We start from the raw sequence: 13,937 nt of genomic DNA, 5'->3' as shown, positions 1-13,937 counted from the left end.
ACCCTTTGGTTACCAGCTGATCCTTTATCAACTGTGCCACCAGGGCTCGACTGCCTTAGGGGAAGGCAAAACTTAGCCAAAACAAAGGGTCAGTGCCCAGCTTTTGGATTCTGATATAGCTGTTGAAGCCCATTTTGAAAACATATGCTAAGACTCATTCATGATAGAAAACCCCCAGAAAACTAGTAGTAGAGGGGAATCAACTCACCTTTATAAAAAGCATTTATTTAAAAAAACCTACAGCTAACACCATACTTAATGGTAAAAGACTGAACACATCGCTACCTCTGCCCCCAGAATTGAGAATGCAGATATATACCCATTCACCTATGGTCAGCTTAGCTTTGAGAAAGGACCAAAGTCCATTAAATGGTGAAAAGACAGTCTTTTAACAAATCGTGCCAGCAAAACTGGATGTCCATTAGTAAAAAAAGAAAATAGGACCCATACCTCACATCATACACAAAAACTAACTCAAAATGGATCAAAGACCTAAATATAAAACCTAAAACAATAAAGATCATGGAAGAAAAATAGAGACAATCCTAGGGGCCCTAATACATGACATACATTCAATACAAACCATAACAAACAATGCACAAACATCAGAAGAGAAACTAGATAACTTGGAGTTCCTAAAAATTAAACACATACACATAAAAAGACTTTACCAAAACAGTAAAAAGAGAACCTACAGACTGGAAAAAAAATTTGACTATGACATATATGACAAGGGTCTAATCTCTAAAATCTATAAAATACTTTAACACCTCAATAACAAAAAGACAAATAATCCAATTAAAAAATGGGCAAAGGACACGAACAGACACTTCACCAAAGAAGACATTCAGGGGGCCAACAGACACATGAGGAAATGCTCACAATCATTAGCCATTAGAGAAATGCAAATCAAAACTACAATGAGATACCATCTCACCCTGACATTACTGGCACGAATCAAAAAAAACAGAAAATAACAAATGCTGGAGAGGCTGTGGGGAAATTGGAACTCCTATGCACTGTTGGTGGGACTGCAACATGGTGCAAGCACTATTGAAAATGATATGGCACCTCCTTAAAAAGTTAGAAATAGAAATACCATATGATCCAGCAATCCCACTTCTAGGAACATACCCTAGAGAAATGACAGCTGTCACATGAACAGACACATGCACATCTATGTTCATTGCAGCATTATTCACAACAGCAAAAAGATGAAAACAGCCTTAGGACCCATCGACAGATGAATGGGTAAACAAATCATGGCACATACACACAATGGAATACTATACAATGATAACGAGCAACGATGAATCTGCAAAAACATTTGCAGCATGGATGAATCTGGAAGGCATTATGCTGAATGAAATAAGTCAGTCACAAAGGGCAAATATCGTATGAGACCATTACTATAAAATCTCAAGAAAAGGTTTACACACAGAAAAATATAATCTTTGATGATTACGAGGGAGGGGCAGATGGGGAGAGGAAATCGCTAACTAGATAGTAGACAAAGGTTAACTTTGGTGAAAGGAAAGACGACACATAATATAGGGAAAGTCAGCACAACTTGATCAGGACAAAGTCATGGAAGCTTCCTGGACACATCCAAACACCTTAAGGGACCAAGTTGAGGGCTAGGGACCATGGTCTCGGAGGACATCTAGGTCAACTGGCATAACATAGTTCATAAAGAAAATGTTCTACGTCTTGAAAAGCTTGTGAGTGGCAATCTAAAATGCATCTATTGGTCCCACCACGTTCAGAGCAAAGGAGAATGAAGAAAACCAAAGGTGCAAGGAAAAATATCAGCCCAAAGGACTAATGGACCACATGAGCCACAGCCTCCACCAGCCTGAGCCCAGAAGAACTAGATGGTGCCTGGGTACCACCACCAACCACTCTGATAGGGATTGCAATAGGGGGTTCTGGACAGAGTGGGAAAAAAGTGTAGAACAAAATTTAAATTCACAAAAAAAGACCAAACTTACTGGTTTGACAAAAACTAGAGGAAGCCCTGAGACTATGGCCACTGGACACCCTGCTAACTCAGAACTGAAGCCACTCCTGAAGTCCATCTGTCAACCAAAGATTAGACAGGCCTATAAAACAAACAACAACACACATGAAAAATGTGCTTCTTAGTTCAGTCAAGTATAGGAGGCCAAATGGACAACACCTGCCCAAAAACAAAGACGAAAAGGCAGGAAGGGACAGGAAACCTGATGAATGGATACAGGAACCCATAGTGTAAAGGGAAAGGGGGAGAGTGCTGACACATTGGGGAACTGCAACCAAAGTCACAAAACAATTTGTGTATAAATTTTTGAATGAGAAACTAATTTGCACTGTAAACTTTCACCTAAAACATTAAAAAAAAATTTTTTTTTAAACGCACCAAAGATATGAACAGACATTCATTGAAGCAGATACACAGACGGTAAATAAGCACAGGGAAAGATGTTTAGCATCATTAACCATTAAGAAAATGCAAATTAAAGCCACAATGTGATACCAGAATAGCTAAACTAAAAAATAATGATAACACAAAATGCTGGTGAAGATGTAGAGAAAGCGGGTCACTCATAAGTTGCTGGTGGGAATATAAAATGGTACAGCAGTTCTGGAAAAGATTATTGCAGTTTTTTATAAAACTGAACACGTGATTACCTTATGACCCAGCAATTCACTTAGTCATTTATCCTGAGAAATGAAATTTTATGTTCACACAAAATCTGTACATGAATGTTCAGAGAAGATTTATTTGCAATGGCTCAGAACTGGAAACAACCCAAATGTCTTCCAAGTGGTAATGTTTAAACAAAAGGTGGTGCATCCATACTCGTGGAAGACTACTCAACATCGAAAAGGAACTAGCTTTTGAGACATTTAACAACCTGAGTGGTTCTCAAGGTAGTCACGCTGAATGAAAAAAAAAAAGGCAATTTCAAAGTCACATACTGTATGTTGTTGCTAGCTGCCATGGAATTGGCCCCTGACTCATGGTGACCCCCTGTGTTACAGAGTAGAACTGCTCCATAGGGTTTTCTTGGTGTAATCTTTTAAGGAAACAGATTGCCAGGCCTTTCTTCCATGGAGCTGCTAGGTGGATTCCAAGTGCCAACCTTTAGGTTAGCAGCCTATTGCTCCACCTAGACACCTCACATACCACATAGTTCCATTTACATAACATTCTGGAAATGACAAAATTAAAGTGATAGAGAACAGATTAGTGGTTGTCAGGAGCTAGGGAGCGGGGACGAGGGGTGGCTGTGGCTATTAAAGGGTAGCACGAGGGATCCCTATGATGGAATTGCTCTGTATCTTGACTGTGGTGTTGATCACACCAATATATCCACGTAATAAAAGTGCACAGAATGGAATACAGATAGACACAAGGAGTGCATGTAACACCGGTGAAATCTAAGTAAGGTTGGTGGATTGTACCAATGTCAAGTTCCTGGTTGTGATATTGTCTGTCATTTATGTAAGATATTATTATTGGGGAAAACTGGGCATGGGGTGTAGTAAATCTCTGTATCATTTGTGACATCTGAATGTGAATCTACGACCATCTCGAAATAAAAAGTTTTGAAAGTTGTGGCTTTTATTTGCAAAAGCCATGCTTTGTTGACAGAAAAAAAGATTTGCATGTTCTCAGGGGCCAAATTTGAGGTTCTTTTTACTAAGGAATAGAGACGGTGGGATGAAGGACATGATTTAAGCTTGGTTTGGGGCCATATAGGGAGGAGTTAAAGCCTTAAAGAGAGACTTGGAGAGAGAAAAGTAGAAAAGAACAGGAAATGGTGAGAGTCCGTGAGGGGAGCTTAAATTCTCAGAACAGGCAATAGAAACCAGATAGTTTTGAGAACATGAGAGCAGAATGTATTTATGCTCTTTTTCCCACCTGGAACCATGAAGGTGGGGACCCATGCAGATGACCTTCACCAACTTTGGGTGGTCACAGCAAGGTAGGCATAGTGGTGTATGTGGGAGGGTTAGACAAAGAGGGCCTGAAGAAGACCCTTCACTCTCTGGCACCAATGAGACATGGAGGAGTCTGGAAAGTTCCCCAAGGCCCTTTGAGAGAGCCAAGGTACTTATCTAATAATGAAGAGTCAGTATGCCCACCAGGGATCACCACGGGGCAGGATAGCCCATAGTAGTGGCTGTTAGGTTGGTGTGGGCTGGAGGTAAGACATACTCCAGTCTCAAAGGATCAGCAGAGCTGTTGATTGCTGAGGAGGTGAGGCCGGCCAAGCTCCCTAGTTCAATCACCATGCACCACTCCTGGGTAGGGTAGACAGACCATGTGTACACCAAACCAAAAACATCCCACGATTCTACTGCCATCAAGTCAATTCCAAACCCATGTGTCAGAGAGTAGAATTGCTCCGTGAAGTGTTCTTGGCTATAATCTTTACAGAAGAAGATCACCAGGCCTTTCTTCTGTAGTGCCACTGGGTAGGTTTGAATCACCAACCTCTAGGCTAGTAGTTGAGGTCAAACCATTTGCAGCACCCGGGGACCTATGTGTACCTCAGGCGCAGATAATTCACAGTGGCCTGCACCCAATGACCACTCACCAATAGACTACAACAGGGGACCAGTGGGATGCAGACATCCCACCAAGAAGCCCAGTGAAGCCCTCCCCAACACCCACTGACAACCAGGTCCCCCTGGGTAATTTAGTTTGAATCTTGAAATTATCTGAACCAAAAAGATAAGCATGGGCAAGCTGAATCAACTGAAAAAAATTAAAACAGTTATGTCCTCGCACACCCATGTTATTATGCCAGAACTTGAAATCTTCATACATGACCAAAAAGTGAATGCTGGGGTCCTTTGTCCCTGGTTTTTGGCCCTAAGATATTTGTACCCTTACTCTGGGGGAGAAAGAATGCCAAATATGGCATTAATCTGCCCTGCCCAAGTAAGTCAGAAAACATTTCCTGACTGACAACCACACTGTTTAAGGTTACCCCCCAAAATATTTTAATGATTGTTTTGGTTTGTATCTTATTTTCTAAATTAAACATTTAAAAATGCACATGAGTGGGATCAATTAAGTGGTAAGAACATAGTAATTACCCCACGTTGGCACCTTTCTTTAGCAACTGAGTGGCTCATTTCAGTTAATGATTTCCTAATTAGTAATATTTATCTTGGCTCTCGCCTCCCAACCTCTCCTCTCGGCAGCGGGATGTGTCGCATGCTGACGCTCACCTGCTTGGACACCTTGGCCCAGGTTTTCTTCAGCCTGTAGATGGCACTTCTGTTTAAGGCCGAGGTGATCTCCAGCACGCCATTGTAGTTGTGCAGGCACCGGCAAATGTCGGCCACTGCCACCCACTTCTCAATCGCGTTGGCACGGGAGCTGACATCAGCATAATTCATTATCTGGGAAGCCACCAGGTTACTCATCTGAGGCAATCAGAAAGCCAAAGAGGCAGGCTAAGAGCCAAACAATGCGTTAAGATAAAACACCTGAATTACCTTCAGAACCATCAGGAAAACAGGGTGTTGGCTGACATGGAGGTCAGATTCCATATTTTATGCATCAATTTTCTGAAGAGACTAAGGTCCGTGATAATAATAATAACAACAAATGGGTGGATGAGCACCTGTTCATCCTTAGCGTGAAGACAGGAACTGCTTGGAAAACATGATTTTGTTAACCAATAATTTTGATGAATTATTGTCAATAATTATTGAGAAAATGGAATAGAATTAACCAAACCCTGAGGAGAAGCAATCTTTGCAGACCATGGGCTTCACTTCCTGGCAGCTCCCCACATGGTCCTTGGCCCCCAGCAGCATGGACAGAATCACTGTGGGAAGCCTGGTTCTTACACAGAGAGAAAACACATGTGCCCCAGTCCCACCATATTCTAACCTGACCAGCATTCAAACCACAAACACTTAACTGCAGGGCAAGGGAGAACATTTTCTCCTTGCTGATTTTATTTTTTTCTACCAGCAGTTAAAACGACCTGCTGTTTCAAGGCTAAATACTGTTATTCTATTAGTTAAGCCTCCTCACATATGTCAGTTTGTCATACTGTGGGAGTTTGTGTGTTGCTTTGATGCTAGAAGCTATACCACTGGTATTCAAATTCCAGCAAAGTCACCCATGGTGACAGGTTTCAGCTGAGCTTCCAGACTAAGACAGACTAGGAAGAAAGACCCAGTGGTCTACTTCTGAAAAGCATTAGCCAGTGAAAACCTTATGAATAGCTGCAGAACACTGTCTGATATAATGGCAGAAGATAAGACCCTCAGGTTGGAAGGCACTCAAAAGAAGACTGGGGAAGAGCTGCCTCCTCGAAGTAGAGTCAACCTAAATGAGCTGGATAGGACCTTCATTTTCTGATGTGGCACAACTCAAAACAAGAAGAAATAGCTGCAAACATCCATTAATAATCGAACATGGAATGTATGAAGTATGAATCTAGGAAATTGGAAATCATCAAAAATGAAATAGAACACATAAACACCAATATGCTAGGCATTAGTGAGCTGAAATGCACTGGCACTGGCCATTTTGAATCGGACAATCATATGGTTTACTATTGCGGGAACAACTTGAAGAGGAATGGCATGGTGTTCATCATCAAAAAGAACATTTCAAGATCTATCTTGAAGTATAATGCTGTCAGTGATAGGATAATATCCATATGCCTACATGGAAGATCAATTAATACAACTATTACTCAAATTTACACATCAACCACTAAGCCCAAAGGTGAAGAAATTGAAGATGTTTACCAACTTCCGCAGCCTGAAATTGATTGAACATGCAGTCAGGATGCATTGATAATTTCTGGTGACTGGAAGAAAACAGTTGGAAACAAAGAAGAAGAACTGGTAGCTGGAAAATATGGCCTTGGTGATAGAAACGACACCTGAGGTCGCATGATATAATTTTGCAAGACCAACGACTTCTTCCTTGCAAATACCTTTTTTCAACAACATAAACGACAACTATACATGTGAACCTCGCCAGATGGAATACACAGAAATCAAGCTGACTACATCTGTGGAAAGAGACAATGGAGAAGCTCAATTTCATCGGTCAGAACAGGGCCAGGGGCCAACTTCAGAACAGACCATCGATTGCTCATATGCAAGTTCAAGTTGAAACTGAAGAAAATTAGAACAAGTCCACGAGAGCCAAAGTGCGAACTTGAGTATATCTCACCTGAATTTAGAGACCATCTCAAGAATAGATTTGATGCATTGAACACTAATGACTGAAGACATCAAGGACATCATACATAAAGAAAGCAAGAGGTCATCAAAAAGACAGGAAAGAAAGAAAAGACCAAAATGGATGTCAGAAGAGACTCTGAAACTTGCTCTTGAAGGTCAAGTGACTAAAGCGAAAGGAAGAACTGAAGAAGTAAAAGAGCTGAATAGAAGATTTCGAAGGGCAGCTCGAGAAGACAAAGTATTATAGTGATATGTGTAAAGACCTGAAGATAGGAAATCAAAAGGGAAGAACACGCTCAGCATTTCTCAAGCTAAAGAAAAAAATTCAAGCCTTGAGTTGATTCTACAGGGAAAATATTAAGCAACACAGGAAGCAGCAAAAAAAGATGGAAAGAATATACGGAGTCACTATACCAAAAGGAATTGGTCGACATTCAACCCTTTCAACAGGTAGTATGCGATCAGGAACTGATGGTACTAAAGGAAGAAGTCCAAGCTGCACTGAAGGGACTGGTGAAAAAGGAGGCTCCAGGAATTAATGGAATACCAATTGAGATGTTTCAACAAATGGACACAGCGCTTGAAGTGCTCACTTGTCTATGTCAAGAAATTCGTAAGATAGCTACCTGTCCTTGTCTATGTCAAGAAATTCGTAAGATAGCTACCTGGCCAATAGACAGGAAGAGATCCATATTTTTGCCCATTCCCAAGAATGGTGATCCAACTGAATGTGCAAATTATTGAACAATATCATTAATACCACACACAAGCAAAATTTTGCTGAAGATCATTCAAAAGCGGCTGCGGCAGTATATCAACAGGGAACTGCCAGAAATTCAAGCCAGATTCAGAAGAGAATGTGGAACCAGGGATATCATTGCTGATGTCAGATGGATCATGGCTGAAAGCAGAGAATACTGAAAAGATATTTACTTGTGTTTTATTGACTGTGCAAAGGCATTCAACTGTGTGGATCATAACAAATTGTGTATAACATTGTAAAAAAGGAGAATGGGAATTCCAGAACACTCATTTGTGCTTATGAGGAACCTGAACATAGATCAAGAGGCAGTCATTCAAACAGAACAAGGGGATACTTCGTGGTTTAAAGTCAGGAAGGCTGTGCATCGGAATTGTATCCTTTCACCATACCTATTCAGTCTGTATGCTGAGCAAATAATCCAAGAAACTGGACTATATGAAGAAGAACGGGGCATCAGGATTGGAGGAAGACTCATTAACAACGTGTGATACATAGATAACACAACCTTGCTTACTGAAAGTGAAAAGGACTTGAAGCACTTACTGATGAAGATCAAAGACTACACCCTTCAGTACGGATTACACCTCCATATAAAGAAAATGAAAATCCTCACAACTGGACCAATAAGCAACATCATGATAAATGGAGAAAAGACTGAAGTTGTCAAGGATTTCATTTTACTTGGATCCGCAATCAACACCCATGATGAAGCATCAGTTGAGAAATCAAAAGATGCGTTGCATTGGGCAAATCTGCTGCAAAAGACATCTTTAAATTGTTGAAAAGCAAAGATGTCACCTTGAAGACTAAGGTGCACCTGACCCAAGCTATGGTGTTTTCAATCGCCTCATATGCACGCAAAAGCTGGATGATGAATAAGCAAGACCGAAGAAGAACTGATGCCTTTGAATTGTGGTGTTGGCGAAGAATATTGAATACACCACGGACTGCCAAAAGAATGAACAAATCTGACTTGGAAGAAGTACAACCAGAATGCTGCTTAGAAGCAAGGATGGCAAGACTACGTCTCACATACTTTGGACATATCGGCAGGAGGGATCAGTCCCTGAAGAAAGACATCATGTTTGGTACAGAGTGAGAGAAAAAGAGGAAGACCGTCAACGAGATGGATTGACACAGTGGCTATAACAATGGGTTCAAGTATAACAACAATTGTGAGGATGGCACAGGACCTGGCAGTGTTTCATTCTGTTGTGCACAGGGTCACTATGAGTAGTAACAGACTGGACGGCACCTAACAACATTAGTTGAAGCCAAGAGCAAAAGAGTTGTCTTAAGAAACTCAACACTTGCAATAATGGAAACGAAAACGAAAGGTAGAATTATTAACAAAGAAAGGGAATATGGGCTTGTCATCTTTGTATCCACACACTAAATCTGATGGGTGCACCTGTTCTTTGACGATTCTGAAGGTACTTAAGATTTCACAGTGCCTCAGAATTATCACTGTGGATATTCATTATGGACATATTTTCATTAAATGAATAAAAACCTTATTCATTAAATGCATATTTTGTGTTGATTACCTACTATAGGCCAGGCATTCTTTTAGGTTTGGGAGCAGAAACACAAATAAATAAATGTCCCTGACCTTCAGGCACTGTGAGTCTAGTTAGAGAAATAAACGTCACACAGTGAAATGCAAAGCTAAGTCTATGCACAGATGGCTTGGAGGACATGGAGGCAGGGTGTGGCATCTGGCCAAGAACAGAAGAGGCTTCTGGAAAAAAGTAATGCCTATGTTAAGTCTTAAAGGATGAGTAGGTGCAAAGGTTAACACGCTCAGCTGCTAACCAAAAGGTTGGCAGTTAAAGTCCACCCAGAGGTGCCTCAGAAGAAAGCCCTGGCAATCTGCCAAAAAATCAGCCATGGGAAACTCTTCGGAGCTCTGTTTCATGCTGACACACGTGGGGTCGCTATGAATCAGAATCAACTCAACTGCAACTGGCTTTTTGGTTTTTCCATCAATGGAAGAGCATTTGCAAGGGAGAGAGGTGGAAAGCAAGGCAGAATGAAGGACTTGACAGTTGTCCGAGGAGCATGGGAGTGAGAGGGAGGCTGACAGGTGGCAAGGACTCTTGTATGTCAGGTTGAGCAGTTTGGACAGTGTCCTAAAGGTGAGGGGAAGTCACTGACAGATTTTTGTAAAAAGGAGTGACACAATTAGATTGGTCTTTCAGAAAAGCTATCCTTATGGTACTGAGCAAAGAATAGACTGGAGGGCTGTGAGATGATGGGGAAAGACCAGTTAGGTGCTCCAGGAGACAAAGGGCAAAAGGTCAAATCAAGGTGTGGCAGTGGGGAAGAAGGGGAGAGGAACCATATGCAGATTTAAGGTTCCCTGGTGCGTTGGGGGTGAGGGTGGGATGGGTAAGGAAGATGAAGGAATCAAAAATGACCTCAAGATTTTGTGCTTTGGAGAGTGAGTGTGTGGTGAGGCCATTAATCAGGACTGAGAACAGAGAATAAGGCCAAGAAACAGGCTTGGCAGGTCAGGGATGCAGATGGTAAGTTCCATTTGCAACACATTGAGGGCAAAGTGCCAAGCAGTCATCCCAGTGGAGGTCTGAGGGTATGGAGGTTGGAATCAAGCCTCTGATTTGAGTGTCCATTTTATGTCCCAAGTGTATATATGGCACAGGCAATAGAGGTTTATTTTTCACAGCAGAGGCTCTGCTGCTCAGGGACTAGCCTAGACAGCTCGTGGGCATGGACACCCATTAAGTGACAGGGTTCACTCAGCGTTTACGTGCTGCGCATGGGCCCTGTGCAAAGCACTGTCTTAGGAATCTGCACTGTTGTTTTTGTATTTTGATTCTGGATGACTTCTTACTTTACCTACTGGGTTCCTGGTAATCTTTTTTTTTTTTAATAAATATACCTTTGTTCCTTTTACTGTCATTTAGTGGACCTGGAAAGGGAGCCTTCCCTTTGAATGGCTAAGCCTGAAGACAATTCCATATCTGTTACTAGTTCCACCAAAGGACTAAGACCATCAGGACAGAACCAATTAAGAGTTTGTGGATATAAAAGCAACTCCTAGTCTTACTGCTGGACAAAAGCAAAGTTGGGAGACAGACCAACAGCCAGTCACCATTGCAGAGACCGACAACAACAATGCAATTATGCACAAAGAAGCCCCTTCCAACTTGGAGATATCATTTGGGCTGAATGTTCAGTAATGATGAGACGTTGCACCAACCCAACCTTACTGTCACCAGCTATCACCAGGGGCCACATGTGCTTCTGTTAGAACTGGTCAATTTATGACCATGAAGTAATTATGGATATGATAAGGACAATAACAGCAACCTATACATTATCGAGCACCTAACAGACTTGGGTACCATCAAAGGTGAACCTCTTACATCTAGAAGTTAACTAAAAATTATGAAATCACTGTGGGCACTTAGAACAGATTTAATCTTGTCTTTAATATTCCATCAGTTCGTTAAAAAAGCATGTGGCAGGGTTGCTTTATTTTAGAGAAGGAGTCTTAAGACCCTGATGTTCACCTTCCTGTAATGAGCCCAAGGTTTTATGTTTCTGAAGGCTACTCACATCATTAAAGTGTTGGCTGGTTTTCATGATGTAAGGTGTTCTTTCATTTTTATCCAGCTTCATCCACCCCTGCCCAAGAAACTCTCTGAAAGTTCGAAACAAAACACAAAACCAATTAACTTTTCCTTAAATGCGGTTATGATCCTGCATAATTAGCATGAATATCAGATGTGATGTGACCCTGTCCAGAATGTCACCTGGCACCTGCTGCTACTGATCATCTCCAAGAAGCTTTAGCTCAACACTAGCATTCCACTACTCATGCCAAAAAGTTTTTTTTTTTTTCCTTTCTGTTTCCAGCTTTCTCTTATAATTGTTTGGAACTTTCTCCCTATTAGGATAATTATAAAAGTTTCTTTTCAAGTAGGCACATGAGACTATGCGGGCAGATCCTGCCTGGAGGTGAGACGTGAAGGCAGAGGGAGACAGGAGCTGGTTGAATGGACACAGGGAATATAGGGCAGAGAGAGGGAGTGTGCTGTCACATTGTAGGGAGAGCAACTAGGGTCACATAACAATGTGTATATAAGTTTTTGTATGAGAAACTGACTTGAACTGTAAACTTTCACTTAAAGCACAATGAAAATAAATAACAGTTTCTTTGAACTTGGAAAATAATGACCAGCACAAGAGAAAGACGTTAAGTACTAACTCAGAAATCGACTACTTTCCATGAATTAACTTTAAAAAACACTAAGGCTTCGCAGAGGATCCAAAAAACCTATCACTGCTAAACACGTTAATCAAAAACAGCAGTTTTTCCTCCACTTTGTGCTGACATTCCCCGGGAACATGCAGGTTCTAAATGTAGGGTCTTTCTCCCCAGAGCCCAGAACAGTGTCGGTATATGGGAAAGGCAGAATACATGCTTGTTCCACAAGCAACGGACAATTAAGATGAAGCATGTAGGAATTATTTTGTAAGAACATAAAAAAAGCAATTCGAAATGAAATCATTCTGACAGGTTGTTAATACAGAAATGTGGACTGAATCCCTGGGCATACTCTGTCCCTTGCTGTTGTTGATAGTGCTCCCATCCTGCAGAGCTGTGGGCATAAAAGTATTCAATTCCACAGATGAAAATACCTGATAGGTGTTCGCACAAGTACAGAGGAAGGGACAGGGAGGAGAGGTAGGAAGGGTCCCAGGAAGAGACCGTGCCAAGCCACACAGGACAGTTCTGGCTTTGCTTCTTCCCCTCCTCTTCCCCTTCCCCTCCTGACTGGTAGGTTGTAGGGAGTTTGGGTGAGGTGGAGGTAGTAGCAGAAGAGGATTGGATGAAGCACCCTGGTTCCTAACCGGGTATTCAAATAATCACACACACACACACAAAAAAAAAACGTTGCTGTCGAGTCAATTCCGGTTCACAGCAACCCTATGGGATGAGTTTCCAAGGAGCCACTGGTGGATTAGAACTGCTGACCTTTTGGTTAGCAGGCAAGCTCTTACAGGGTTCATTTTTGTGCCCAATGGGACCACATTCCTGTTTTGATTTTTTTTTCTGCCTTGTTTACATATAGGTCTAAGAGTGCCGCAAGAAGGGAAGGGAAGGGAAAGATGACAAAATGCGTAAAAGAAGAGTGTTCTGGGCCTCACTCAAATCTACTCCAATCAGAATCTCTGAGGGGGCAAGTGCATGTGTGCATCTAGAAATCTGCATTTTTAACGAACTTCCCAAATAGTTCCTTGGGAGGTCCAAACAGTTAATATGCTCAGCTGCTAACCAAAAAGTTGGAGGTTCAAGTCCACCCAGAGGAGCCTTGGAAGAAAGGCCTGGCAATCTACTTCTAAAAAATCAGCTGTTGAAAACCCAGTGGAGCACAGTTCTACTCTAACACACATGGGGTTGCTGTGAGCTGGAATAGACTCAATGGCAACTGCTTTCTGTATTAAGGCTCCTATAATTCAAAGGCATGAGACTACAGAGAAATTGGTTTGACGGTAACTGCAGTACATATAGAAGCACAGAGTGACAGAGTTGAGAGTCCCCAAATAAAGATTTCCAACACCAACCAGATCCAAAAGACATTCAAGTGGGACCAGAACGGATTAAGACTCACTCCCCTGCATGTATGATCTGCCTGAGGAATAATGTCAACTTCTTAGCCAGCTAGTCCTGCTGGAGCTCTGCCTCAGGGAAGGGCAGCACTCACTCATAGGGGATGCTTCTGAACACGATGTGGTCCAGGAGGGTGATCTGCTCAGCCAGCTCCATGGCTGACAAGGTCTCAAAGCATTCAGCCTTCAGATAGTCGGTCTGCAAGAGAGGAGGGAGGGAGGTGAAACATAGGCTGGGAGCAATGCATCTGCCATCTCACTGGCCGAGAGGCGAGGCAGACAGCTGCATCTGCTGAAGGACAGAATCTGTCAGTGGATTCTA

The sequence above is a fragment of the Loxodonta africana genome, chromosome 2 (genome assembly GCF_030014295.1).
Source record: "Loxodonta africana isolate mLoxAfr1 chromosome 2, mLoxAfr1.hap2, whole genome shotgun sequence".
Classification (NCBI taxonomy): Eukaryota; Metazoa; Chordata; class Mammalia; order Proboscidea; family Elephantidae; genus Loxodonta; species Loxodonta africana.
This window is presented reverse-complemented; position numbering follows the sequence as displayed.